Source organism: Delphinapterus leucas, chromosome 18, assembly GCF_059928025.1.
Source record: "Delphinapterus leucas isolate spDelLeu-1000000601 "Yukka" chromosome 18, BTC_Dleu_Yukka2, whole genome shotgun sequence".
Taxonomy (NCBI): domain Eukaryota; kingdom Metazoa; phylum Chordata; class Mammalia; order Artiodactyla; family Monodontidae; genus Delphinapterus; species Delphinapterus leucas.
In genome coordinates, this window is record NC_143146.1 from 29,352,413 (window position 1) to 29,378,278 (window position 25,866).

At 37.7% G+C, this 25,866-nt stretch overlaps 1 long non-coding RNA gene across 3 annotated transcripts in view; it reads left to right on the forward strand.

Moving 5' to 3' along the window:
- Nucleotides 1–25,866, forward strand: part of LOC149746837 (uncharacterized) — a 444,764-nt gene that overhangs the window by 220,188 nt on the left and 198,710 nt on the right. For all 3 annotated transcript variants that reach the window (XR_016388615.1, XR_016388617.1, XR_016388616.1), the window contains one exon: nucleotides 24,174–24,338. This is a non-coding gene — a long non-coding RNA (uncharacterized LOC149746837). The remainder of the gene's footprint in view (nucleotides 1–24,173; nucleotides 24,339–25,866) is intronic.

Below are 25,866 nucleotides of genomic sequence, written 5' to 3' on the forward strand. Positions count from 1 at the left end.
CCATGTTTTGTTTGTCTGAGAACTTCTTAGGAAGTCTTTACTTCTTTTCATTTTTTAAAGATAATTTTACTGTAAATAGAATTGTAGGTTAGTGATTTTTGTTCAGTACTTTACATATTTCATTCTCATTCTTGTTCTTCTAGAGCTAATGTGTTTTTTCTCCCTCTGGCTTCTTGGTTTCTTTCAAGATTCTTTCTTTGTCTTTGATTTTCTGCAGTATGAACATGATATGCCTGGGTTTAAGTTTTTTGTTTGTTTATTTTTTAATCCTGCTTGGTATTCTTTGAGTTCCTGGATCTGTGATTTGGTGTCTATCATTAATTTTGAAAAGTTCTTGGTCATTATAACTTAAAATATTTCTTCTGCTTTATTCTTTCTCTCTTTCCTTCTGGTATGCTAATTATGTGTACTTATGTCTTTTCATATAGTCTCACAGTTCTTGGATGTTCTTCTCTATTTTATTTTTAATTCTTATTTTGCTTTAATTTCACTTTGGGAAATTTTTACTGCCCTGTATTCAAGCTCACTGATTCCTTCCTTAGCTGTCCAGTCTATGAATGAATCCATCAAAGGTATTCTTCATTTCTGCTAGTGTTTTGATGTGTAGTATTTCCTTTTGATTCTTTCTAATAGTTTCCCTCTGTCTGCTTACCTTACCCACCTATCCTGTCTTATGGTCTACTTTTTATATTAGAGCTCTTTATGCATAAGTCATAGTTATCTTAAATTTTCTTTTGTTTAATCACGTCAACATCTGTGTCATATACGAATCTGCTTTTATTATTGCTTTGTCTGGCACAAAGTAGGTTTCGACTCTAAGTGGGAAGAGTGAGAAAATGAAAAGTAGAATAAGTAAGTATAACAGAAATCTCTTACTGAAGTACAAAGGTTTAAAAACATACAGATATATGTTTAGTAAAAAAAAGATTAAAAATGGAAAGAATGGTAACACACTGTAATAGATTGAATAATCACTCCCAAAGATATCTAGATCCTAATCCCTGTTACCTGTGAATATTACTTTACATGATAAAAGAGACTTTTCACATGGGATTAAATTAAGGATCTTGAGAGGGGAAGCTATCCTGGATTATCTGGGTGGCGCTTAAATGCAATTGCAAGTTTAGGCAATGTGACCACAGAAGCAAGACTTTTGCTTCTGGTTTTGAAGATGAAAGATGGGACCAAGAGCCACAATGCAAGGAATGCAGCTCTAGAAAATGGGAAAGGCAAGGGAATGGATTTTCCTCTAGAGCACAGTCCTACTAACTCTTTGGTTTCATCCTAGTGAAACCATTTTGGACTTCTGGTCTCCAGAATTGTCAGAATAAGTATCATTTTGGGTCACCAGATTTGTGGTACTTTGCGACAGCAGTCGTGGGAAACTAATGCACATGCTGAAGTTTTTAAAAGAGATCTGAGCTGGCTCTGGCTTCCTATAGAATTGAAGAGCCCCACCTGAATGGAAACCCTCTCTGGGGTGGAACCCCTGGTTAGTGGAGAGCCTGAGGCAGAATACTCTAGATATCTCTTCTCTCTCTTTCCTTTCCTGTCCAACAGCTTGAGCTCCTTGCCAGAGCATCTATTTCAAGTGGAATTTACCTGCCAACTAATTAGAGATTTTAGGCAAAAAGGAGTGATTCATGCCTTTTCTGTTATGCAGCTTCAGAGTCTCCAATGTCGAGCCTCCTGGCATAGCCACAGAGCTAAATACTCAGCAAAAATGTAAATAAAATGAAAGTTGTCTTAGATAAATTGGGCAAAAATTTCTGAATATAAACAAAATTGAAAAGGATATATTTGAAAGGGATGACAAAAATATCAAAGAAGCTGAGAACATGCAAACATGTATGAAATGCTGTCAGTTATTGAATTCTTTTTAGAAGTAAGAAATTAAAACAGAAATGTCTCCAACTTGACTAAAGACATTTTTGAAATATTTAATTTGTTAAAATAGAAAACTAAAGCAATAGAAAAAAATCTCAGGAAGTGTTATATTGATATAGCATAAATAAATTAAATTTTGATAAAAATGGACTTTAGGTGAATATGCCAGTAGAAATTAATAAGGAAATGAGTCCACATAGTCCCATATATGGTATGAAGTAATTCTAATGTTTTAAAGACTGCAAATGTCTGTAGCACATATCTTTCTAGTAAGTGTAACCCGCCAAAGACCCTTATTTTACTCCAGTAACTGACCAAAAAGCCTTCATCAAGAATTCATTCTAGAGGATCACCTAAATTCCTTCCATTCTTTCACTCTCAGATCTGCCCCAGTCATACACAATATTGAGATCATCACACACCATCTTTTCAATTCAGTAAATATTCATTGAATATCTACTATGTGTTAGACACTACTGAAGTTTCTGTCTCCAGGGAGCTCCATGAATTTGAAGTTTTATGGACAATAACTTTATTTGCTCTATCATTATCACAGCTAAGTAAATGGGTCAGATTGAAAGGATGAAGCTGTTTTCAAAGGATATGTCTGAATTAGACTGCTGAAAAAATTTTGCCAATACAGTAGGTTTCTTATCTATCTACATAGTTCTTAGTGGTCAGCATTAGGAGCCATTTCTCATTCTCAAAAGTTTCCTCTCTTGTGTTGATTGAAAAAATTTAAGGATAACTTAAGGGTTATATGAACATAATGGGGCCATGTCCTCTGCTCTAAATTTTGGCTTTGATATGATACACATCCCTTATATTTTGCATCCATGCTGTTCTGTCCGCATCTACTCTTCCTATTTATTAACTTATTCACTTTTACTACATGAGTTGGTTTTTGCAAAAGATCATGAAACTAGACCAAGATAAAGAGTTTGTGCTATATAAGAAATTTTGTAACAGGGATGCTTTGGCCTCATATGTTCATTAATTGTAATGGCGTCTGATTTTATTTTATTTTCTTTGGCCTAGTAACTGAAGTGGCACACCAAGAAAAGCTATAAATCACAGTGTCACAATTGCTGAAGTGACACTATATATGTTCAAATTTGTTGGCCCACTGCCCCTGCAGAACTTCAGTGCCAGCAGGTTGTCTTTGTTCCTGTGGATGTGGTAGGGACATGGCCAAGGCCCCAGGCATTTAACAAGCTCAGGCAGGGGCTCATAGTCAGGTCAGCTTTGTTGCTAGTCCTTTCAGAACCTTGGCCTAGTTAATTGGTCTTTCAGTAACCAGGCCTCAGTGTTACTTCTCCACATTCTTTTTATATCCAGACATTCTGCTTAGGATCCCAGTTCCTCCATGACCAAATTTTCTCTTGTTTCTTGCCAATCTTGTCAGGTCTGAACCCTTCTCTTGTCTCCAAATCCCAGGCATCAGGACTGGATTCCAGTTCTTTGGTGTCAGAACTCTCTGCCTAGCTTCCTCCATCTTTGTGTCCTACCTGGTAACAGAGCCCCCTGAAGTCTCCTCCTTGGAACTATGCTCTGTCTGCTGAGAATCTGCTCTTGGCTGTTCACAGTACTGACTCTTTGAAGCTTTGCTTTTTCCTTACAGAAAGTGATAAGGATCTTTCCTCATTACCTGCTGTCTCCACCCCATTGCCATGGCTGAAGCATGACATCAACTGCTATTTCTGTATTTATAAGTAAAAGACAGTGGCAACTTGAAAAAGTTATTGCTTACTGCTTTCTTTAAATTCGGCAAATTATTTTTATGCAATGCATGTTTATATCAAATACACCAAGTAGTAAAAAGCAGTGAACAGTCCACCTTTATTTTCATCTGATCTCACTCCTTGAAGAAACTGGAGTTAACAGTCTATCAGGAGTAGTCTTCAGGTATACCTGTCTGTTGGAATTATCGGAGGAGTTTGGAAAATATGCTGATACCTTCCAACTGGCTCTGTGGGGTGAGGGGGGGGGCAGTGGCTGTTTCCCAAGCCAGTATCAGCACCAGTATCCACTGCCTCCTCCCTCATCTCATCCGGCCCCGCCATAAGTGAATCAGAATCTCTGAGGATCAAGCCAAGGAAATCTGTCTACATAGAACCCTTGTAAGGCAGTGCTGGGCACCCTGGGTTTGTAACCTGTCTCTATCCCTTAATATTTTTGTAACGTTAGGAAACATTATGCCTCTATTTTCCCAGCTATAAAATGGTGATATTAACTGTCCCTACCTCTGAGGGTAATTACGAAGATTAAAGGAGTTTATCTGAGGCCATTAGATGAATGTCAGGCATGTTAGCTCTTATTTGTCTCTCTTAGCTCAGTTTCTTCCTGTTAATGGGGCCTCTTGGAGAAGACTTTCTCGAAGAAGACAGTCTCCGTGGTAATTTTTGTGTATTGGGTTGTCTCAAATCACTCAGAGATGTGTGTTGGAAAGAATTAAGCATGAGCCTAGATTAAGAATTTAGACTGAGGACAGATTAGAATTTTAATTAAATAGACAACTAAAATTCATAGAATATTGTATTTCATTTCTTACCACAGACTGGGTCAAAGGGGTTAGAGAACTTTTGATCAGCTCAAAACATTTCCTATGGACTCATTCCAATACTGTGAACCTGGGTTAAAAATGCACGCTACTTTGGCAGTGCACAACGCATAAAGGCAAGCTCCTCTAAAGAAACTTGCCTCCACGGAGTATGTACAGTTTTGGGCTTTGATGAATACTGAAAGCAGAAATCAGTCCCTTGAAATGAATTTCTGAAGAAGAGCTTAAGGGTTCAGATCCACTGCTCATATCATTAAAAATCTTGATCTCTTAAGGAAACCCTGCTCACTTTAAATCATAGAAATTTCAAGCCAGAAGGCACCTTAGAGATCATTCCTTATTCACCTAAAATAGAAGAACTTGTTGCTAACCAGTCTTGAGTTTTAATAAGCAAGTTCTGAATAAGCCCCTGGCATTTTCTCAAATGTTCTTGGACTCTCAGTTTTTCCCTCCCTCAGCTGAGCCTTCTGAATGGAATTTTTAAAATAAACTGCAAGTTTCTGTTAACTACACTTTGCCAGGTCACTCTGAACAAAGGGACACTTACTAAATGAGAAAATACAGGAAAATAGTACAATGTTATTCCTAAGTAATGGTACTGGATCAGCTTGGAAATGTGGTTTTTTGTTTTGTTTTGTTTTTGTTTTGTTTTTTTCAGCAATGCAGCCTCTGCTATTGTATGTAGGGCTCCACTCCACAGCGAGTTGGGGTCTGTGTTAATGAAAGGTCCATCCTGTCTAGATGATCCACATTCCCACCACTTTTTGGATCAGAAAATAACTGTTTACAGTGGAAGAAGTAAGGTACCAGTAAGATATGATTACTCTGCAGGCTCTCCAACAGAGTAGCGATTATGCTCCTAGCTTTTGTTTTTCTCTGTGGATCAAAAATCTGGAATTTCATCTTTTGAAAAAGTGTTTAAAATTTCACATATGGCATGAAATATTGGGGGGCAGTGGGAAGAAAAGAGAGCAAGCATTTTTAAAATTTATTTCACATGGGACATGGCAAGTTGTAGTTTTCATGTGTTCTCCCATGAAACCTAACTTCCACCACTGTCATGAGGTGGGGAAACCTGAAGACAGTGGCGGAAGTTAGGCTTCATGATGTGTTAAAGTTGTAGGGTTACTACGTGGCAAAACTGTCTTGCTCAGCTGGTTCTGGCTCCAGAGATGTTATGAGTCCCATACTGTTTGTGAAGATGCAGGTTGAATGCAATATTGTTACAAGGGCATTGCCTGTTTAGGTATTTACTTTGCCCCCTCTTCTGTGAGCTCCACTGAGAGTAGAAATACTGTCTTCTTCATCTCTACATCTATCACCAAGCAGTATCCCCTGGGACATAGAGGAATGTTCTATGTCTGCAATAATTGGAAAGATTGCAACCTTAACATATATAATAATTATAGGCCCTATCAGATTTTCAAAGACTGGATTTTCAAATCTCTTGATAGAAAATTAAGTAGGACTTAAATGCTCCCCTACCTCAGAACTTAATAGTTGCTAAATAAAATTTAATTTTCTTCTACCCCTTTATGCAGTCCTGGAGGTGGGACAAAGGGTATCATGAGGAAGAGGTATGGTGAAGTAGGTGATATGCTCTGGATTCTTGAGTATAGTTGGAGGTTTGCTACAGTGGAAATGGTACAACTAGTGCCAAATGGAATCAAATATGCTAATGAAGATTGGTGCCATCATTTAAACATCATTTATATGGTCTCTATGAAGAAATTCACTGAATCCTAAATAAGTGATGATAAACTTTTGAACCAGCACTGGTCCCTATTTGATCTGAACTGCATAGGATTCATATAAGCATTTCAGGTTAAATATGCTGAAATTATCCAAATTTTCTGAGAAAATGTGGAATAATTTTGTCTTCCCACATTTATTATTTAATATTCATAAGGTAATATTTTCATGACACAAGTTTACACAAGAAATATTATCACGATGAATAATGACTAAATAAGGTTTCAGTTGAGATGCATATTATAAGATAATAGACAGGATGATGTTTGAAAACACTACATCTTTTTGGGGGGGGCGGGGTGTGCTACACCATGTGGCATACAGGATCTTAGTTCCCCGACTAGGGATCGAGCCCGTGTGAGCTCTGCATTGGGAGTGTGGAGTCTTAATCACTGGACTGCCAGGGAAGTCCCAAAAACACTACATCCTGTGTGAGAAGTAGAGCTGGAGAACTTGCCCTTAGATAATAGCTGCTCTTAAACCCTGGCTTAGAAAACATGTAGAAATTCCTTGCCCAAAGTTGTTTATAGTTTCAAAAAAGGCATGAGATAACCACACAAAAGTCTGGGACAAGTAGCAAAGAATCAGCTTCTCCCACAGAAACAACCCAGGCTATGTGTTCCATGGCTCGGGCTGAGATAGGAAGTCTGTAGACATCAGGGTCCACCTGAGTTTCAGCTGGGAAGATTCAGATCACAGAGAAGCTAGAAAATACACTGAGGGAAGGTTCTCACTGACACGCCTTTGAAGGGGCAAGATTTCTTCAAAGTATCGTGAGGCTTAAAAAGCCTTTCAAGTGCCCACTGGAAGGTTGGGACTGATCAACTCCAGATGCAACCAGAGCCCTTAACTTTTTCTCCCCACTTGGTTCTCTAGACAGAATTCTTGGTGCCTTAAGTGTGGGTTGAAGTGGCTAAATGTGGCATCTGGATGATGAGAAAACTATAGTTTTTCTTTTGCGTGATCAAGATGTGGGAAGAAGCTATTGGAGGCATTCAAAACAAAACAAAACAGAACTCCAACGAAAACCCCAAATCAGGAGAAGAAGCAATCACCCTGCTGACCTTGGAGAACGCTTTGAAAATCCACTCAGACTTTGCTATTCCACTTAAAATCTTCTTTCTGCCCTGTCTTGATAGGCTGTGACTCTTTTTACTACTTCTTTCATTTCTAGTTTTTTGGCCAGGTTTCATAATCCTGAGTTCATGATCTCTTATGCTGATGCCTTATTTGTGCTAATATCAGTTATTGTTTGTGGGTGGAAAGCAGGAAGTGCTTTGGGCTCCCTAAATTAGTGATTGATTCTAGTTCCAGACTCTAAAGCCAATTCCAGCCACCAGGGGAATGTTTAGAGATGAGAGTGAGGAATTACAGTGTGTAAGAACTGGAGAAGCTCCGTGGTGGGAACAGCCAGGGAGAAGGGGTCTTGAGACATTATCAGACGTGAATGCCAAGTGTTTAGAAATCTGTGGTGCCCTGCAGCTGACAAGAAAGTGTAGTCAATAAATTAAAATCCCAGGGGAAGAAAAAGTGTACAGTAGATAGAGAAGCAAAAGGCAAGTCAGAATTAACGGGACTTCCGGGGGGGGTTGAATTTGGTTAAATGTGCTGATCTGATTCTAATTGGACAATCTCAAGATTTCCTTTATTGGTAAAAATACACATTTTCTAGTAGAATAGAAATATTACGCATCTCTCAGTAATTAATAATAAAGTTGACGGGATCATTGCAGTGATTTCTCTAGTTATTGTGACAAGAGCATTGATTTTTCATTGGCACTGCTTAAGAATATAATACAGATACTTCCTTCTCTCAGGAACATACAATAGTATTTAAAAATCCCAACCTAATATTGAGGAAAGCATATTTATTTGCGTTAAAAATAATTAATTTCAGGGCTTCCCTGGTGGCACAGTGGTTGAGAGTCCGCCTGCCGATTCAGGGGACACGGGTTCGTGCCCCGGTCCGGGAAGATCCCACATGCCGCAGAGCGGCTGGGCCCGTGAGCCATGGCCACTGAGCCTGCGCGTCCGCAGCCTGTGCTCTGCAACGGGAGAGGCCACAACAGTGAGAGGCCCGCATACGGCAAAAAAAAAAAAAAAAAAAATTAATTTCAGAGTTTCTTTTAATAGACAATTTCCTTTGTGTATTTAAAGCAGCATTCCTATTGTACAAATTTTCAGAAAGATTTAATTTCACGCTTGCGGAAATTCAAAATTTGCTTGCTTCTTATTTAAAAGATTTATATTAGGGGCATAGAATTATGGAGGAAAGATTACTCAGTAGCTGTGAGATCTTGAGCATCTAACTGCTCTGCTTTGATCTAATCTATAAAAGGAAAGAGCTGAGATAGGTATTTCTAAGAGAGCTTCCAGTTATCTTCTCTGTAGGTCTATAATTCTGCTACATACAAGACAAAGTTTCTTAAAAAGTCTCTTTCATGTCACTGTGCAAATGAATTTCTGTGTGGTAAAGGATAACCTAGCCAAAGAGCAGAAGAGGCTTATCTGATTCTAACACCTTCTCCCCTCTGGTTCCTGTTCCTGTAGCAGTCATAATCTGTGGTGTGATGGGAGGAGAAGAAATCTGTAGAGCTATATCTGAATTCTCCCAGGTTCTTTTGTTCCAACAGAAAAGTTGCAAGTAGCAATCATCTTTTAATGCTTCTTTTCACTCCACTTCCCAACTCAAACGTCTTCATTTCTCCTCAAAGAAAAACCACCAACCAACCTCAAGGAAAACTACCCCCCAACAAACCATGAGGATCAACATGTATAACAAATATTTTTATAATCAATTAACTAAGCAAACAAAATGATGAAAAATATATGCACTTCCGCAGCACCCTGTGTTTCCTTCATTTTTACGCTCATTATACCTGCATAGCTCTGTGAGGCTAGGGACTATACTTGTCCTATAAAATGAATAAGAACATAAATGCCAGAAACTTAGAGGAAAACAGATAGCATTTACATGATGTTCTCCTCCTTGATTGGAATTCCAAATTAATACTTTTTATTGACCTTTTTTACTAGCTAGGCAACGTCTTTACTTCTCTGTGTTTTTCAGAAAAGGAAATCTACTTTTAGCACAATTTTAGTCCAGCAGGCAGTCTTATAATTCATGCAGCTTATCTGAAAACTGAATGTTACTGGATAAAAGGAGAGAATGAATGAATGGCAACATAAAATCACTGTTTGGAGTGTCAGGAATGCCAGCCCTCCTTTTTGTTCATCTGCCAAAGCTACTTCTCTTTCTCCAGGATTCTGCTCCAAAGACTTAGCCTCAGGTAGCTGGTTACTTCTTGGTATTTCAAAATGTGTTTTTGCATACTTACCTCTAGGGATTCAACATTTTGTTACATTAAGGGATTATCTCACTCTATTTTAATTTTTCATTTTCCATATCTGTCTCCTACATTTCTCTGAATTTGTAGGGGGATTTGATATCACAACTAAGTAGAATGAATAAATAAGAGACCATAAACACATGGAGAAAATGGCTATGCGAAGAAATTAGCAGAAATAATTTATTTCAAGAATGAGTAAGGAAAATGTGCTAAAATAGAAGAGATAGATAAGAGATAGAAAGAAGTCAAAAGGAAATCTAGGAGAGAAGAGTGAGAGAGAAGTTAAGGGAAGAGTTTATATCCGAATATGTGAGATCAACAGGGTCAAATGTCCATTTTGAATCACTCAACAAGCATTCTAGAAAATACTGTATTTTTCTAGAAAAGAGTACTTTAATAAAAATCTGTAATTACAAAATATGTGTTTATTGAAATTAGTGAAACAATGCAAAGGTGTACTTAAAGATTTGCTTTTCTTTCCTTTATTCCCAGTTGTTCCAAATTAATTTGCTTGTTGGATGTTATGGGTCCATGATTTTCTCAGTGCTCATACAAATGCATGTACATTTATAGGATCTCATGTGCTCTTTCGCACAAAAAAATTATCGTACTATACTTCCTCACATGCAAATTAGCAATGCATCTTGGATATCCCTGTAGTGAATACTGATCTGTCTTTTCCTTTCATTTATTTTCCTTTCTTTTTCTTTTCCATTTTTTCTTTCCTTTCTTTCCTTTTCTTAATTTAAAATTTTGTTTTACTGTGGTAATAACACAACATGATATCTGCCCTTTTAACAGATGTTTAAGTGGGCAATACAATATTGTTACCTATAGGCACAACGTTGGACAACAGATCTCAGAACTTGCATTACTGCAACTTTATACCTGTAGATTAGCAACCCCCCATTTCCCTCTTCCTTTCTTCTCCTTTTCAAGAGACATATCTCCAGAATGGATATTCCACAATCTATTTCACTATTTCTGTATTGATGACATACTTTGTTTCCAGGGTATTTTCTTTTTCTTTTTTATCTTCACAAAAATAGTTGCAGCAATCATCCTTGTATTTATTATCATGCACTGATACTTTTCTTTCTGCAGGATAGACTTTCCAAAGTGAAATTACTTATTCAGACGGTATGTATAGTTTGGATATTGATAGCAATTCCTGGACCTCTTTTTTTTTTTTTTTTTTTTTTTTTTTTGCGGTATGCGGGCCTCTCACTGTTGTGGCCTCTCCCGTTGCGGAGCACAGGCTCCGGACGCGCAGGCCCAGCGACCATGGTTCACAGGCCCAGCCGCTCCGCGGCATGTGGGATCTTCCCGGACCGGGGCACGAACCCACGTCTCCTGCATCGGCAGGCGGACTCTCAACCACTGCGCCACCAGGGAAGCCCCTGGACCTCTTTAATGTTAGCTTACTATAAGGAGCTTGAGCAACTCGTAGTCCCATCAATAAAATATGGGAGCGCCCATTTTCCCATATCTTCATCAGCATCGAATGCCCCAAATCTTATTTTTGCTGATTAGGGTGAAAAATACCACTTCTCTGGATACTAGTGAAGCTAAGCATCTTTTCATGTTTATTGCCAACTGCGTTTCATCGTCTGTGAATTGCTTGTTTGCAGCTTTTCTCTATTTTTCATTTTTTCAAATTAGAGGCATTCTTTTTGCTTTTTAGAAGGACTGGTCCTTTGTCACATGAAGTGCAAATGTTTCCCTGGTTTATCTTTTTTATTTTGACTTTGTTTGTAGTGAAATGGCCATATAATATGTTTTAATTTTTTTTAAGTCAAAATATGTCTTTCTTTTATTTATGATTTCAGGCAATTACATTTTGCATAGGAAATTTTTCCTCTACCTCAGGTTTATGAGAATATCTTTTCTAATTTTTAAAAACTTGAAAAATATTTTTGCACTAAACTTTTATCCATCTGGAATTCATTTTGGCATATGGCATGAGATAGATGATCTAGCTTGTTTTCTTCTAGCCAATTATGCCAGGATCATGTATTAATAAACCAATTATTTCCCACTGAATTAAAATGTCACTTTTGTGGATTTACTTCTGCCCTCTGTTTTGTTCCACAACTATGTTTGTCTATTTCTGTGTCAGTGTTAAAGATTATAGTGACTTTATAGTAAATTTAAATATCTGATAATAAACATATTCTCCTCATCGTTTTTCTTTGTTTATAATTTTCTTTTCTACCATAGACACTTCCTTTACTTATAAACTTTAAAACAATTTGATCCATCCCTCCACCAAAAACAACAAAAGGATCATCAAAATTAGGATTTTGATTGAAATTGCATTAAATTATTAAATTAATATTGGATGAACAAAATTTTTGGAAGAAGCTCCTACTTTTTATAAGAATTGTTTGGGTATTTGTGCACTCAGTAGACTATTTTTGCTTCCTCTCTTAAATGACTTTATAATGTTGATTCCGCCCACCCCAACACAGATCCTTTTTATTTTTTAATTAGTTGGGACTTTTATTACTATTTTTTTGTTGTTATTTTTTATGACAGCTTTATTTAGATATAATTCAAATACCATACAATCTATCCATTTAAAATGTACCCTTCCGTGGATTTTGGACTTGTAACTTTTATTACGAAGGACATATGCATATAAACATTAGAAAACACCAGCTAGTGAATTATCACAATATCATTGTGGTATCACAAATGGTAGCAATCTTTTTCATTTCTGTCACTCTGGTGGGTTTATAGTGGTAGTGATTTATGATCTTAGCTTGCATTTCCTTGATTACTATTGAGTTGGACAGTGTTCATAATTTTATTGGCCATTTGGTCATCCTTTTTGGTGAAATTCCTATTCAAATTTATAGAGTTATCTCTTCAGTGATGATTTGTAATAGCTCCTTAGTCTATGTATGAACCTTTTATTGGTTATAATTGTTGAAAATATCTTCTCCACTTCTGTGACTTGCCTAATTACTTGTTTTGTTTTGGGATATTTCAATAGAGTTCTTCATATCATTTTAACTTAATGTACCAACCTTTTTCTTTATTACTAGGACTTTTTATATTCAGTCAAACTACTTCAAGGTCCTAAAGATATATGAAAACATTTTCATCTAGGAAATTTGTCTGGCATTTCACATTTAGATCTTCAATCCACCTAAAATTGACTCTTCTATATGACATGAGGTAGGGACCTGGTTTCACTTTTTTCTAGTTGGATATCCAATTGACATAGAACCATCTATTGACAGACTCTCTTTTCCTCTAGTGCTCTGCAGTGTTATCTTTATCATAAATGAAGTCATCAGATATATGTAAGTTTCTATCTAGACACTTTAATTGGCTGTACTGGTCTATTTATCTATCCTTGAGACAATACCACACTGTTTTAATTACTGCAGCTGTATATCTAGTTGAGTAGATACTCCCACCTTGTTCATCATCTTGATTATTCTCGATTTTTTGCATTTTAATATGAGGTTTAGATTGCCAGCTTCTATCAAAAGCTGTAGACATTTGAATCCATAGACAAATTTTGAAACAATTGACATCTCTATAACACTGAGTTTTCCAATTCATGAAAACAGTTATAACCATCCATTTATTTAGGTCTTATTTAATTTCTCTTAATAATGTTTTAAAAGTTATTGATTCCTAAGTATTTGATATTTTGATGCTATTTTAAATGCTATTTTAAAAAAATTACAGTTATTTATACTATATAGAAACAAAATTATTTTTGTATACTGATGTTTGTATCCAGAACTTTTGGTAGCATCTCATTAATCCTAATAATTCATCTGTTTGTTTACAAAATTTTCTGTGTATTACAATTATCTCATTTTGTGTGACTACTTTAGACAAGGGAGCCAGGGAAGACTTCTATGTAGAAGGAGCAGATAGAAGAAAGCTTGCTTCTACGGTTTCAGTCTCTTCTCAAAACAGAAGCCAGAAAGCCTTTAAAAATATATCAGAGCATGCGATATACTTGATTTTATACCTTTTAAATTGATACTTAACATTTACTTTTCCCTCTCCATTTCTCTACTTTTGTTGGCTTACTAAAATTTTCCTTTTATCTGCTTGTCAGTTTGAAAGTTCTATTATACTTTTAAGTTGTGACGAAGGTATAAGCCTATATAACCACCACCAAAATAAAGATGTAAAACACTTCCATCACTCCCCCCCCAACAAAGTTTGCACGCTCCTTTGCAGCCAAGCTCTTAATTCCTCACCCAGGCAACCACTAACTTGTTTTCTGTGTTAGTTTTGCATATTCTAACATTTTATATAAATAGGCTCCTTAAGTATATACTCTTTTGATTCTGGTTTATTTTGCTTAGCATAATGACTTAGAGATTTAGCTGTGCTATTGCATGTATTTTAATTAATTCCTTATTTATTACTGAGTGGTACCCCATTGTGTAGATATGCCATAGTTTATGCTTTCATCTTTTTTTTTTAAACATCTTTATTGGTGTATAATTGCTTTACAATGGTGTGTTAGGTCCTGCTTTATAACAAACTGAATCAACTGTACATATACATATATCCCCATATCTCCTCTCTCTTGTTTCTCCCTCCCATCCTCCTTATACCACCCCTCTAGGTGGTCGCAAAGAACCGAGCTGATTTCCCTGTGCTATGTGACTGCTTCCCACTAGCTATCTATTTTACAGCTGGTAGTGTATATATGTCCATGCCACTCTCTCACTTTATCCCAGATTACCCTTCCCCATCCCCATGTCCTCAAGTCCATTCTCTACGTCTGTGTCTTTATTCCTGTCCTGGCCCTAGGTTCTTCAGAACCTTTTTTTTTTTTCGGATTCCATATGTATGTGTTAGCATATGATATTTGTTTTTCTCTTTCTGACAACTTCACTCTATATGAGAGTCTCTAGGTCCATCCATCTCACTACAAATAACTCAATTTCGTTTACTTTTATGGCTGAGTAATATTCCATTGCATATATGTACCACATCTTCTTTATCCATTCATCTGTCAATGGACATTTAGGTCGCTTCCATGTCCTGGTTATTGTAAATAGAGCTGCAATGAACATTGCAGTACATGACACTTTTTGAATTATGGTTTACTCAGGGTATGCCCAGTAGTGGGATTGCTGGGTCGTATGGTAGTTCTATTTTTACTTTTTTAAGGAACCTCTATACTGTATTCCATAGTGACTGTATCAATTTACATTCCCACCAACAGTGCAAGAGGTTTCCCTTTTCTCCACACCCTCTCCAGCATTAATTGTTTGTAGATTTTCTGATGATGGCCATTCTGACCGGTGTGAGGGGATACCTCATTGTACTTTTGATTTGCATTTCTCTAATGATTAGTGATGTTGAGCATCCGTGCATGTGTTTGTTGGCAATCTGTATATCTTCTTTGGAGAAATGTCTATTTAGGTCTTCTGCCCATTTTTGGATTCGATTGTTTGTTTTTTTGATATTGAGCTACATGAGCTGCTTGTAAATTTGGAGATTAATCCATTGTCAGTTGCTTCACTTGAAAATATTTTCTCCAATTCTGAGAGTTGTCTTTTCATCTTGTTTATGATTTCCTTTGCTGTGCAAAAGCTTTTAAGTTAATTAGGTCCCATTTGTTTATTTTTGTTTTTATTTCCATTTCTCTAGGAGGTGGGTCAAAAAGGATCTGGCTGTGATTTATGTCATAGAGTGTTCTGCTTACGTTTTACTCTAAGAGTTTTATGGTGTCTGGCCTTACATTTAGGTCCTTAATCCATTTTGAGTTTATTTTTGTGTATGGTGTTACGAAGTGTTCTAATTTCATTCTTTTACATGTAGCTGTCCAGAATTCACAGTACCACTTATTAAAGAGGCTGTCTTTTCTCCATTGTATATTCTTGCCTCCTTTATCAAAGATAAGGTGACCATATGAGCGTGGGTGTATCTCTGGGCTTTCTATCCTGTTCCATTGATCTATATTTCTGGTTTTGTGCCAGTACCATACTGTCTTGATTACTGTAGCTTTCTAGTATAGTCTGAAGTCCAGGAGCCTGATTCTTGTGGCTCTGTTTTTCTTTCTCAAGATTGCTTTGGCTATTCAGGGTCTTTTGTGTTTCCATACAAATTGTGATTTTTTTTATTCTAGTTCTGTGAAAAATGCCACTGGTAGTTTCATAGGGATTGCACTGAATCTGTAGATTACTTTGGGTTCTACAGTCATTTTCACAATGTTGATTCTCCCAATCCAAGAACATGGTCTATCTCCACATCTGTTTTTATCATCTTTAATTTCTTTCATCAGTGTCTTATAGTTTTCTGCATACAGGTCTTTTGTTTCCTTAGGTAGGTTTATTCCTAGGTATTTTATTCTTTTTGTTGCAATGGTAAATGGGAGGGTTTCCTTAAGTTCTCTTTCAGAATTTTCATCATTAGTGTATAGGAATGCAAGAGATTTCTGTGCATTAATTTTGTATCCTACTACTACTACCAAAAACATTGATTATTTCTAGTAGTTTTCTGGTAGCATCCTTAGGATTCTGTATGTATAGTATCATGTCATCTGCAAACAGTGACAGCTTTTATTTCTTTTTCTTCTCTGATTGCTGTAGCTAAAACTTCCAAAACTATGTTGAATAATAGTGGTGAGAGTGGGCAACCTTGTCTTGTTCCTGATCTTAGAAGAAAAGATTTCAGTTTTTCACCACTGAGAACGATGTTGGCTGTGGGTTTGTCATATATGGCCTTTATTATGCTGAGGTAAGTTCCCTCTATGCCTACTTTCTGGAGGGTTTTTATCATAAATCGGTGTTGAATTTTGTCAAAAGCTTTTCCTGCATCTATTGAGATGATCATTTGGTTTTTATCCTTCAGCTGGTTGATATGGTGTATCACATTGATTGATTTGCATATATTGAAGAATCCTTGCATTCCTGAGATAAACCCCACTTGATCATGGTGTATGATCCTTTTCATGTGCTGTTGGATTCTGTTTGCTAGCATTTTCTTGAGGATTTTTGCATCTATGTTCATCAGTGATTTGGCCTGTAGTTTTCTTTCTTTGTGTCATCTTTATCTGGTTTTGATATCAGGGTGATGGTGGCCTCATAGTATGAGTTTGGGAGTGTTCCTCCCTCTGCTATATTTTGGAAGAGTTTGAGAAGGATAGGTGTTAGCTCTTCTCTAAATGTTTGATAGAATTCACCTGTGAAGCCATCTGGTCCTGGGCTTTTGTTTGTTGGAACATTTTTACTCACAGTCTCAATTTCAGTGTTTGTGATTGGTCTGTTTATATTTTCTAGCTCTTCCTGGTTCAGTCTCAGAAGGTTGTGCTTTTCTAAGAATTTGTCCATTTCTTCCAGGTTGTCCATTTTATTGGCATATAGTTGTTTGTAGTAATCGCTCATGATCTTTGTATTTCTGCAGTGTCACTTGTTACTTCTCCTTTTTCATTTCTAATTCTAATGATTTGAGTCTTCTCCCTTTTTTTCTCGATGAGTCTCACTAATGGTTTATCAATTTTGTTTTTCTTCTCATGAACCAGATTTTAGTTTTATTGATCTTTCCTGTCATTTCCTTCATGTCTTTTTTCATTTGTTTCTGATCTGATCTTTATGGTTTCTTTCCTTCTGGTAACTTTGGGGATTTTTTGTTATTTCTCTGACTGCTTTAGGTGTAAGCTTAGGTTGTTTATTTGAGATGTTTCTTGTTTCTTATGGTAGGATTGTATTGCTGTAAACTTCCCTCTTAGAACTGGATTTGCTGCATCCCATAGGTTTTGGGTCATTGTGTTTTCCTTGTCAGTTGTTTCTAGGTATTTTTTGATTTCCTCTTTGATTTCTTCAGTGATCTCTTGGTTATTTAGTAGTGTATTGTTTAGCCTCCATGTGTTTGTATTTTTTACAGATTTGTTCCTGTAATTGATATCTAGTCTCATAGCATTGTGGTCAGAAAAGATACTTGATATGACTTCAATTTTCTTAAATTTACCAAGGCTTGATTTCTGACCCAAGATATGATCTATCCTGGAGAATGTTCCACGAGCTCTTGAGAGGAAAGTGCATTGTTGTTTTGGGATGGAATGTCCTTTAAATATCAATTAAGTTCACCTTCTTTAATGTGTCATTTAAAGCTTTTGTTTCCTTATTTAATTTCACTTTGGATGATCTCTCCATTGGTGAAAGTGGGGTGTTAAAGTCCCTTACTATGACTGTCTTACTGTTGATTTCCCAGTTTATGGCTGTTAGCATTTGCCTTATGTATTAAGGTGCTCCTATGTTGGGTGCATAGATACTTACAACTGTTATATCTTCTTCTTGGATTGATCCCTTGATCATTATGCAGTGTCCTTCTTTGTCTCTTGTAATAGTTTTTATTAGAAAGTCCGTTTTGACTGATATGAGAATTGCTACTCCGGCTTTCTTTTGATTTTCATTTGCATAGAATATCTTTTTCCACCCCTCACTTTCAGTCTGTATGTGTCCCTAGGCCTGAAGTGGGTCTCTTGTAGGCAACATATATATGGGTCTTGTTTTTGTATCCATTAAGCCTCTTTAAAAGCAGCAAGGGAAAAACAAAAAATAACATAAGGGAATCCCCATAAGGTTAACAGCTGATCTTTAGTAGAAACTCTGCAAGCCAGAAGGGAGTGGCAGGACATATTTAAAGTTATGAAAGGGAAAAACCTACAGCCTAGATTACTGTACCCAGCAAGAATCTCATTCAGATTCGACAGAGAAATCAAAAGCTTTACAGACAGGCAAAGGCTAAGAGAATTCAGCGCCACCAAAACAGCTCTACAACAAATGCTAAAGGAACTTTTCTAGGCAAGAAACACATGAGAAGGAAAAGACCTACAATAACAAACCAAAAACAAATAAAGAAATGGTAATAGGAACATACATATTGATAACTACCTTTAATGTAAATGGGTTAAATGCTCCAACCAAGAGATACAGGCTTGCTGAATGGATACAAAAACAAGACCCATATATATGCTGTATACAAGAGACCCACTTCAGGCCTAGGGACACATACAGATCGAAAGTGAGGAGTGGAAAAAAATATTGCATGCAAATGAAAATCAAAAGAAAACCGGAGTAGCAGTTCTCATATCAGTCAAAACACACTTTCAAATAAAAACTATTACAAGAGACAAAGAAGGACACTGCATAATGATCAAGGGATCAATCCAAGAAGAAGATATAACAGTTGTAAACATCTATGCACCCAAAATAGGAGCACCTTAATACATAAGGCAAATGCTAACAGCCATAAACTGGGAAATCGACAGTAAGACAGTCATAGTAAGGGACTTTAACACCCCACTTTCACCAATGGAGAGATCATCCAAAGTGAAATTAAATAAGGAAACAAAAGCTTTAAATGATATATTAAACCAGATGGACTTAATTGACATTTAAAGTACATTCCATCCCAAAACAACAGAATACACTTTCCTCTCATGTGCTCATGGAACATTCTCCAGGATAGATCATATCTTGGGTCAGAAATCAAGCCTTGGTAAATTTAAGAAAATTGAAATCATATCAAGTTTCTTTTCTGACCACAATGCTATGAGACTAGATATCAATTACAGGAACAAATCTGTAAAAAATACAAACACATGGAGGCTAAACAATACACTACTAAATAACCAAGAGATCACTGAAGAAATCAAAGAGGAAATCAAAAAATACCTAGAAACAACTGACAAGGAAAACACAACGACCCAAAACCTATGGGATGCAACAAAACCAGTTCTAAGAGGGAAGTTTGTAACAATATAATCCTACCACAAGAAACAACAAGAAATATCTCAAATAAACAACCTAAGCTTACACCTAAAGCAGTCAGAGAAATAACAAAAAATCCCCAAAGTTACCAGAAGAAAAGAAACCATAAAGATCAGATCAGAAATAAATGAAAACGAAATGAAGGAAATGATAGCAAAGATCAATAAAAATAAAAGCTGGTTCCTTGAGAAGATACACAAAATTGATAAACCATTAGCGAGACTCATCAAGAGAAAAAGGGAGACAACTCAAATCATTAGAATTAGAAATGAAAAAGGAGAAGTAACAAGTGACACTGCAGAAATACAAAGATCATGAGCGATTACTACAAACAACTATATGCCAATAAAATGGACAACCTGGAAGAAATGGACAAATTCTTAGAAAAGCACAACCTTCTGAGACTGAACCAGGAAGAACTAGAAAATATAAACAGACCAATCACAAACACTGAAATTGAGACTGTGAGTAAAAATGTTCCAACAAACAAAAGCCCAGGACCAGATGGCTTCACAGGTGAATTCTATAAAACATTTAGAGAAGAGGTAACACCTATCCTTCTCAAACTCTTCCAAAATATAGCAGAGGGAGGAACACTCCCAAACTCATACTATGAGGCCACCATCACCCTGATATCAAAACCAGATAAAGATGACACAAAGAAAGAAAACTACAGGCCAAATCACTGATGAACATAGATGCAAAAATCCTCAAGAAAATGCTAGCAAACAGAATCCAACAGCACATGAAAAGGATCATACACCATGATCAAGTGGGGTTTATCCCAGGAATGCAAGGATTCTTCAATATATGCAAATCAATCAATGTGATACACCATATCAACCAGCTGAAGGATAAAAACCAAATGATCATCTCAATAGATGCAGGAAAAGCTTTTGACAAAATTCAACACCGATTTATGATAAAAACCCTCCAGAAAGTAGGCATAGAGGGAACTTACCTCAACATAATAAAGGCCATATATGACAAACCCACAGCCAACATCGTTCTCAGTGGTGAAAAGCTGAAACCTTTTCCTCTAAGATCAGAAACAAGACAAGGTTGCCCACTCTCACCACTATTACTCAACATAGTTTTGGAAGTTTTAGCTACAGCATCAAAGAAGAAAAAGAAATAAAAGGAATCCAAATCAGAAAAGAAGTAAAGCTGTCACTGTTTGCAGATGACATGATGCTATACATAGAGAATCCTAAGGATGCTATCAGAAGACTACTAGAGCTAATCAAGGAATTTGGTAGTCATATCAGGATACAAAATTAATGCACAGAAATCTCTTGCATTCGTATACACTAATGATGAAAATTCTGAAAGAGAACTTAAGGAAACCCTCCCATTTACCATTGCAACAAAAAGAATAAAATACCTAGGAATAAACCTACCTAAGGAAACAAAAGACCTGTATGCAGAAAACTATAAGACACTGATGAAAGAAATTAAAGATGATACAAACAGATGTGGAGATAGACCATGTTCTTGGATTGGGAGAATCAACATTGTGAAAATGACTATAGAACCCAAAGTAATCTACAGATTCAGTGCAATCCCTATGAAACTACCAGTGGCATTTTTCACAGAACTAGAATTAAAAAAATCACAATTTGTATGGAAACACAAAAGACCCCGAATAACCAAAGCAATCTGGATTAAGAAAATTGGAGCCAGAGGAATCAGGCTCCTGGGCTTCAGACTATACTAGAAAGCTACAGTAATCAAGACAGTATGGTACTGGCACAAAAACAGAAATATAGATCAATGGAACAGGATAGAAAGCCCAGACATACACCCACGCACATATGGTCAGCTTATTTTTGATTATGGAGACAAGAATATACAATGGAGAAAAGAGAGCTTCTTCAATAAGTGGTGCTGGGAAAACTGGACAGCTACATGTAAAAGAATGAACTTAGAATACTTCCTAATGCCATATACAAAAATAAACTCAAAATGGATTAAGGACCTAAATGTAAGGCCAGACTCCATAAAACTCTTAGAGGAAAACATAGGCAGAACACTCTATGATATAAATCACAGCCAGATCCCTTTTGACCCACCTCCTAGAGAAATGGAAATAAAAACAAAAATAAACAAATGGGACCTAATGAAACTTAAAAGCTTTTGGACAGCAAAGGAAATCGTAAACAAGACAAAAAGACAACGCTGAGAATGGGAGAAAATATTTGCAAGTGAAGCAACTGACAAAGGATTTTTTAAAAATAATTTTATTTGTTTATTTATCTATCAATTTATTTATTTATTTTTGGCTGCTTTGTGTCTTTGCTTTTGCTCACGGGCTCTCTCTAGTTGCGGTGAGCTGTGGTTACTCTTCATTGTGGTGCACGGGCTTCTCATTGTGGTGGCTTCTCTTGTTGTGGAGCATGGGCTCTAGGTGCACGAGATTCAGTAGTTGTGGCTTGCGGATTTTCGAGCTCAGGCTTAGTAGGTGTGGCACACAGGCTTAGTTGCTCCACGGCATGTGGGAACTTCCCGGACCAGGGCTCGAACCCATGTCCCCTGCATTGGTAGGCAGTTTCTTAACCACTGCGTCAGCAGGGAAGCCGAACAAAGGATTAATCTCCAAAATTTACAGCAGCTCATGCAGCTCAATATCTAAAAAAACAAGCAATCCAATCCAAAAATGGGCAGAAAACCTAAGTAGGCATTTCTCCAAAGAAGATATACAGATTGCCAACAAGCACATGAAAAGTTGCTCAACATCACTAATCATTAGAGAAATGCAAATCAAAACTACAATGAGGTATCACCTCACACCAGTCAGAATAGCCATCATCAAAAAATCTATAACCAATAAATGCTGGAGAGGGTGTTGAGAAAAGTGAACCCTTTTGCACTGTTGGTGGGAAAGGAAATTGATACAGCCACTATGGAGAACAGTATGGAGGTTCCTTGAAAAACCAAAAATAGAACTACCATACGACCCAGCAGTCCCACCACTGGGCCTATACCCTGAGAAAACCATAATTCAAAAAGAGTCATGTACCCCCAATATTCATTGCAGCTCTATTTACAATAGCCAGGACATGGAAGCAACCTAAGTGTCCACTGACATATGAATGGATAAAGATGTGGCACATATATACAATAGAATATTACTCCACAATAAAAAGAAACGAAATTGAGTTATTTGTAGTGAGGTGGATGGACCTAGAGACTGTCATACAGAGTGAAGTAAGTCAGAAAGAGAAAAACAAATACCGTATGCTAACACATATATATGGAATCTAAAAAAAAAAAAGGGTTCTTAAGAACCTAGGGGCAGGACAAGAATAGAGACATAGAGAATGGACTTGAGGACATGGGGAGGGGGAAGGTTAAGCTGAGACGAAGTGAGAGAGTGGCATGGACATATATACACTACCAAATGTAAAATAGATAGCTAGTGGGAAGCAGTCACATAGCACAGGGAGATCAGCTCCATGCTTTGTGACCACCTAGAGGGCTGGGATAGGGAGGGTGGGAGGGAGGGAGACGCAAGAGGGAAGAGATATGGGGATATATGTATATGTATAACTGATTCACTTTGTTATAATGTAGAAACTAACACACCACTGTAAAGCAATTATACTCCAGTAAATATGTTAAAAAGAAGTAAAAAAGTAAAGTTCTGAAAAATTTGGAAAACAAGTAATAAAATGAAAAATACAAGAAAGAAAGAACAGAACAACCAAACCAAAAAATAAATCTACCAATGATAACAAGTGCTAAAAACTATGCTAGAAAAAAAAAATTAAAAACGGACAGATAGAACCCTAGGACAAATGTAAAAGCAAAGCTATACAGACAAAATCACAGAAAGATGCATACACATACACACAAAAAGAGAAAAAGAAAAAAAAATCTATATACATATATAAAAAAGGGCTTCCCTGGTGGCGCAGTGGTTGAGAGTCCGCCTGCCACTGCAGAGGACACGGGTTCGTGCCCCGGACCGGGAAGATCCCTACATGCCGCGGAGCGGTTAGGCCCGTGAGCCATGGCCGCTGAGCCGGCGCGTCCGGAGCCTGTGCTCTGCAACAGGAGAGGCCACAACAGTGAGAGGCCCAAGTACCGCAAAAAAAAAAAAAAGAGCAGCCAAATCAATAAACACATCTACCAGTGATAATAAACTGTAAATACTAAACTAAGAACTAAGATAAACATAAGACCAGAAACAAGTTAGATGCAGAAAGCAAACCCCAAGTCTACAGTTCCTCTTAAAGTCCACCGCCTTAATTTTGGGTTGATTCGTTGTCTATTCAGGTATTCCACAGATGCAGGGTATGTCAAGTTGATTGTGGAGCTTTAATCCGCTGCTCCTGAGGCTGCTGGGAGAGATTTCCCTTTCTCTTCTTTGTTCGCACAGCTCCTGGGGTTCAGCTTTGGATTTGGCCCCGCCTCTGTGTTTAGGTTGCTTGAGGATGTCTGTTTCCCACTCAGACACAACGGGGTTAAAGGAGCAGCTATTTCTGGCGCTCTGGCTCACTCAGGCCTGGGAGAGGGAGGGGCGTGGAGTGCGGGGCGAGCCTGAGGCGGCAGAGGCCTGCGTGATGTTGTACCGGCCTGAGGCGCGCTGCGTGTTCTCCCGGGGAAGTTGTCCCTGGATCCCGGGACCCTGGCCGTGGCGGGGTGCACAGGCTCCCGGGAGAGGAGGTGTGGAGAGTGACCTGTGTGTGCACACAGGCTTCTTGGTGGCGGCAGCAGCAGCCTTAGTGTCTCATGCCCGTCTCTGGGGTCGGCGTTTTTAGCCGGGGCTCGTGCCCGTCTCTGGAGCTCCTTTAAGCGGAGCTCTTAATCCCCTCTCCTCGGGCACCAAGAAACAACGGTCTCTTGTCTCTTCGGCAGCTCCAGACTTTTTCCCGGACTCCCTCCCGGCTAGCCATGGCGCACTAGACCCTTCAGGCAGTGTTCACGCCGCCAACCCCAGTCCTCTCCCTGCGGACCGAAGCCCGAGCCTCAGCTCCCAGCCCCGCCCGCCGCGGCGGGTGAGCAGACAAGCCTCTCAGGCAAGTGAGTACTGGTCGGCACCAATCCTCCGTGCGGGAATCTCCCCGCTTTGCCCTGCGCTCCCCTGTTGCTGTGCTCTCCTCCATGGCCCCGAAGCTCCTCCCCTCCACCCCCCACAGTCTCCGCCCGCGAAAGGGCTTGAAGTGTGTGGAAAGCTTTCCTCCTTCATAGCTACCTCCCACTGGTGCGGGTCCCGTTCCTATTCTTTTGTCTCTGTTTTTTCCTTTCTCTTCTGCCCTACCCAGGTATGTGGGGAGTTTCTTGCCTTTTGGGAAGCCTGAGGTCTTCTGCCAGCGTTCAGTAGGTGTTCTGTAGGAGTTGTTCCACATGTAGATGTATTTCTGGTGTATTTGTGGGGAGGAAGGTGATCTCCGCCATCTTGACGGTCTCCCTATCCTTTCATCTTTTGATAGAAATTTGGGTGGTTTTATTTTGGGGGCTATTATTAACAAAGCTTCTATGAATATTTATTTCAAGGCTTTTGTAAACACACATTTTCATTTCACTTTGATAAATATCTGACAGTGCAATTGCTGGGTCAAAACTTTCTCTAATGAATTCTCCAATGGGATTGTACCATTTTACATTGCCATGAATAATGTATAATAGTTCCAGTTGCTCCACATTCATGTCAACAATTGGTACTATCTGTCTTCTTAATGTTAACAGTTGTGAGTGGCTTATAATATTATCTCATTCTTGTTTCAATTAGCTTTTCCCTGATGACTAAAGATATTGAGCATCCTTCCATGCACTTACTAGCCATACATAATGTTTTTTAGTGTGTGAAGTGTCTGTTTAAATCCTTTGCACACATTGCTTTTTAATTCTCTTCTTCTTCTTGAGTTATAAGAATTCTTATATCTTCTGGACATACGTCTTTTGCCAGCTATATGTATTGCAAAGAGTTTTCCAGTCTTGGCTTTCCCACTCTTTGACTTGGCTTTTCCACTTTCTTAGTGGTGTGTTTTGAGGAGTAAGATTTTAGATTTTTAAAAACTTCTAATTAATCACTTACTTAAAAATGGTTCATTTTTGTGTATTCTCTATAAAATCTTTGTCTCTCTCAAGGTTTCAGAGGGTTTTGCTCAATTTTTTCTAGTAGTTTTTATAGTTTCAATGTTTATATTTAGGTTTATAATCCATCTGGAGTTGATTTTTGTTTGCCATGTGAAGTAAGGGTCAAAGTTCATCTTTTTTTCCACACTGACATCCAGTTATTCATTACCATTTATTGAAAATACAATTTTTTCCTCCCCAAATTACTTTGGTGCCTTTGTTAAAAAAAAAAACAAAACAACCTACCCCCAAAACCCTCACTCCCTGATAAACCTCTCCCCAAATGGAGCAGACACATGTAGGTCTATATTTGGATTCTCTATTTTGTTCCATTTTTTATGTCTATTTTTATGCTACTATCACACTGTCTTGACAACTGTAGCTTTATATAATAAGCGTTAATGTCAGGTGATTTACATCTTCTAACTTTGTTTTTCATATTTTAAATTATTTCAGCTATTTTAGGTCCTTT